Below are 5,064 nucleotides of genomic sequence, written 5' to 3'. Positions count from 1 at the left end.
AAAAGTTCCGTGAGGTGACATATACATACATACATATATAGGAAAAAAAAACGGTTTGAAAAACGGATACGAAACCGTTCCGTGGAGCGATTCCCAAAACAAAAAATAATAATAAAAAAAAACAAATAAATATACATATACATACATACAAGACAGTGCTTAAAACCAAAAAGCCAAAAAAAAAAAAATATAATAATATCAAAAGTCGGGCGCGAAATATTATTTAACAAACAAAAACAAAAAATCCACACGGGCGCGAAGATTAAAAAATATAGTCTATGTGAAAATTAAATTTTATAAATGTGGAAAAAAAAAATAATAATAATAGTAAAAATAATAAAAACCTAAAAGGCCAACCAACAAAGGGAAATTAACAACAACGGAACAAGGAACACCAAACAGGAAAGGAACCATATAAAGCCCTCAAAGTCCCTTGCAGCGGCACAAAGTGAGTGTATCAACTCCTTCTATTATTTCAAATAATTTATACTTATTTGCATATATGTATGTTAATATTTACAGTTGATCTCTCTAAAACTGTATACGATCCTGTAAATTTTAATAGAACGGTTGCTACCAAACTGTCCGAACTTACGGTTGATTTCCGGGAAACCGAAAACAGTTTGGTACATTATATATGTACATTCAATATATGTATGAACGGTATATAGTATGACATATATGTATATACATATATATATATATACATATATAGTTATATATACCGGCATATACATATCTGTTAAAAGGCCTACTTATGCTTACATTTGTGTATCCAAACACACAACATTAAAAATCAAAAAAAAAAAAAAAAAAACAAAAAAAATTTTAAATATTCACTTGACAACATTTTCCGGCAATACCCCTTATACTCAACAGTATAAGCAGGATTGCGCAAAAAATAAGCTAAGGCAATTGCAAAATTCAAAAGGAGAAAAAAAAAATAACAATCCCAAACATACATATATGCCAATAGTCACCACATTCATATGTACATACCTTACATACCTTACATACCGAAACAAAGTGAGGAGAAACAAAATTAATGCGACATACACCCACATGTATGTATAAACAACATAACAAAAAATTTTGCATATTAACAAAAGTGCATACCTGCACTTCACCGATTTTCTATTCCCGCGTTATCCGTACGGCAAATAATATACGCACCTACATACGGCATACAATTTGCCTATGCCGGCATATACATACAACGTACACAGGGTACAAAATTAAATTAAAATTTTACAATTTTTACAAAATTCCGGAAAAATAAAGCGGTAAATGCGAAATTTTAATTTATTAAAAAATTTTAAAATTTGTTATTAAAAAAAAAATAATAATCACGGACAAATAAAACAAAAAATTTTAAGCGTTGGTAGAAAGAAAAAGCAATTAAATACGTATTGCCATTTTCAAGTATTTACACACACTTACTTACATATATTCAAAGACCAAATCGGCACCTGTCCAGCAATACCCCTTGTTCTTGTTAAAGCACGAGCAAGCAGGATTGCAAACAAAACAAAACAAAAAAATAATTTTTTTGCATCTTACGTATGCACATAAACACGCACATATTGTGCAAACTTATATACAAAGGTCATCAACCTTTTTCTCCTTTTTGCATTATCGCTCGTATACGCAAGTATTTGCTAACGAGTACGAAACATTAAATAAAATAAAAAACAAAAACAAGAACAAACTAGTAGCTAAATTCATAAGCACCGGGAATAAGTAAAAAGAAATTCGCGTTCGCTATTTGATACATTGCGTATACAACAAAAAAAAAAACTTTTTATCTTAAAGATTTCACGCGCACTTATTGTTATCAAAAGTACACTGAGAGAATTTTTCTTTTCTCATATATATATTTCAATATTATCACATTATCTAAATGATCGGAGATTCTAAGGAATCTAAATCAACACAATATTTGAAAGTACAAAAAATGATTTCAGAAGAAAAGAGCCCATGTACACCTGCTGATGCTACACGCTCAAAGCAAGGTGCTACAAAGCAAAAAAAGCTGAAAGATATTCTTCTTCTTAATTGGCGTAGACGCTTACGCGATTATAGCCGAGTTAACAACAGCGCGCCAGTCGTTTCTCCTTTTCGCTACGTGGCGCCAATTGGATATTCCAAGCGTAGCCAGGTCCTTCTCCACTTGGTCCTTCCAACGGAGTGGAGGTCTTCCTCTTCCTCTGCTTCCCCCGGCGGGTACAGCGTCGAATACTTTCAGAGCTGGAGTGTTTTCGTCCATTCGGACAACATGACCTAGCCAGCGTAGCCGCTGTCTTTTAATTCGCTGAACTATGTCAATGTCGTCGTATATCTCGTACAGCTCATCGTTCCATCGAATGCGATATTCGCCGTGGCCAACGCGCAAAGGACCATAAATCTTTCGCAGAACTTTTCTCTCGAAAACTCGCAACGTCGACTCATCAGTTGTTGACAACGTCAAGCCTCTGCACCATATAGCAGGACGGGAATTATGAGCGACTTATAGAGTTTGGCTTTTGTTCGTCGAGAGAGGACTTTACTTTTCAATTGCCTACTCAGTCCGAAGTAGCACCTGTTGGCAAGAGTTATCCTGCGTTGGATTTCTAGGCTGACATTGTTGGTGGTGTTTACGCTGGTTCCAAGATAGACGAAATTATCTACGACTTCAAAGTTATGACTGTCAACAGTGACGTGAGAGCCAAGTCGCGAGTGCGACGACTGTTTGTTTGATGACAGGAGATATTTCGTCTTGCCCTCGTTCACTGCCAGACCCATTTTCTGTGCTTCCTTGTCCAGCCTGGAGAAAGCAGAACTAACGGCGCGGGTGTTGAGGCCGATGATATCAATATCGTCGGCATACGCCAACAGCTGTACACTCTTATAGAAGATGGTACCTTCTCTGTTTAGTTCTGCAGCTCGAACTATTTTCTCCAGGAGCAGGTTGAAGAAGTCGCACGATAGGAGTCGCCTTGTCTGAAACCTCGTTTGGTATCGAACGGCTCGGAGAGGTCCTTCCCGATCCTGACGGAGCTTTTCGTGTTGTTCAACGTCAGTTTACACAGCCGTATTAGTTTTGCGGGGATACCAAATTCAGACATCGCGGCATAAAGGCAGCTCCTTTTCGTGCTGTCGAAAGCAGCTTTGAAATCGACGAAGAGGTGGTGTGTGTCGATTCTCCTTTCACGGGTCTTTTCCAAGATTTGGCGCATGGTGAATATCTGGTCGGTTGTTGATTTTCCAGGTCTGAAGCCACACTGATAAGGTCCAATCAGTTTGTTGACGGTGGGCTTTAATCTTTCACACAATACGCTCGATAGAACCTTGTATGCGATGTTGAGGAGGCTAATCCCACGGTAGTTGGCGCAGATTGTGGGGTCTCCTTTTTTATGGATTGGGCATAGCACACTTAAATTCCAATCGTTGGGCATGCTCTCGTCCGACCATATTTTACAAAGAAGCTGATGCATGCTCCTATTAGTTCTTCGCCGCCGTGTTTGAATAGCTCGGCCGGTAGTCCGTCGGCCCCTGCCGCTTTGTTGTTCTTGAGGCGGGCAATTGCTATTCGAACTTCTTCATGGTCGGGTAATGGAACGTCTGCTCCATCGTCATCGATTGGGGAATCGGGTTCTCCTTCTCCTGGTGTTGTGCGTTCACTGCCATTCAGCAGGCTGGAGAAGTGTTCCCTCCATAATTTAACTATGCTCTGGGCATCAGTGACTAGATCACCTTTGGGGGTTCTACAAGAGTATGCTCCGGTCTTGAAACCTTCTGTAAGCCGCCGCATTTTTTCGTAGAATTTTCGAGCATTACCCCTGTAGGCCAGCTTATCAAGCTCTTCATACTCACGCATTTCGGCCTCTTTCTTTTTCTGTCTGCAGATGCGTCTCGCTTCCTTCTTCAATTCTCGGTATCTATCCCATCCCGCACGTGTTGTGGTCGATCGTAACGTTGCGAGGTAGGCAGCCCGTTTTCTCTCCGCTGCGGCGCGGCACTCCTCGTCGTACCAGTTGTTCTTTTGCACTTTCCGAAAACCAAGGGTTTCGGATGCAGCTGTACGTAAGGAGTTTGAAATGCCGTCCCACAGTTCCCTTATACCGAGTTGTTGATGAGTGCTCTCAGAGAGCAGGAGTGCAAGCCGAGTAGAAAATCGTTCGGCAGTCTGTTGTGATTGCAGCTTTTCGACGTCGAACCTTCCTTGTGTTTGTTGGCGTGCGTTTTTGCTGCACAGAGGCGGGTGCGAATCTTGGCTGCAACAAGATAGTGGTCCGAGTCGATGTTAGGGCCTCGGAGCGCACGCACATCTAAAACACTGGAGACGTGTCTTCCGTCTATCACAACATGATCGATCTGGTTGGTAGTTTTTCGATCCGGAGACAGCCAGGTAGCTTGATGAATTTTTTGTGCTGGAATCTAGTACTACAGATAACCATATTTCGGGCCCCGGCGAAGTCGATCAGCCTCAACCCATTTGGGGATGTTTCCTCGTGGAGGCTGAATTTACCGACCGTAGTGCCAAAGATACCTTCTTTGCCCACCCTGGCGTTGAAGTCGCCAAGCACGATTTTGACATCGTGGCGGGGCATCTCTCATAAGTGCGTTCCAAGCACTCATAAAGGCATCTTTGGTCACATCGTCCTTCTCATCCGTCGGAGCGTGGGCGCAGATCAGCGATATGTTGAAGAACCTCGCTTTGATGCGGATTGTGGCTAGACGTTCATTCACCGGAGTGAATGATAGTACTCGGCGACGGAGTCTCTCTCCCACCACGAATCCCACACCAAACTTGCGCTCCTTTATATGGCCACTGTAGTAAATGTCACAAGGACCTACTCGTCTCTGTCCTTGTCCCGTCCATCGCATTTCTTGGACGGCGGTGATGTCAGCCTTTGTTTTACGAGGACATCAACCAGCTGGGCAGCGGCACCTTCCCAATTAAGGGACCGGACATTCCAGGTGCATGCCCTTAATTCGTAGTCCTTCTTTCGTTTGCCATGGTCGTCATCAAAGGGGGGTCTCTCATCCGAGGCTGCTGTTGGTTTTTCATTGGGGTGAGCTTTT

This window comes from Bactrocera tryoni, unplaced genomic scaffold (assembly GCF_016617805.1).
Source record: "Bactrocera tryoni isolate S06 unplaced genomic scaffold, CSIRO_BtryS06_freeze2 scaffold_25, whole genome shotgun sequence".
Taxonomy (NCBI): Eukaryota; Metazoa; Arthropoda; class Insecta; order Diptera; family Tephritidae; genus Bactrocera; species Bactrocera tryoni.
The sequence above is the reverse complement of the archived record's forward strand: the minus strand, read 5'-3'. Positions refer to the sequence as shown.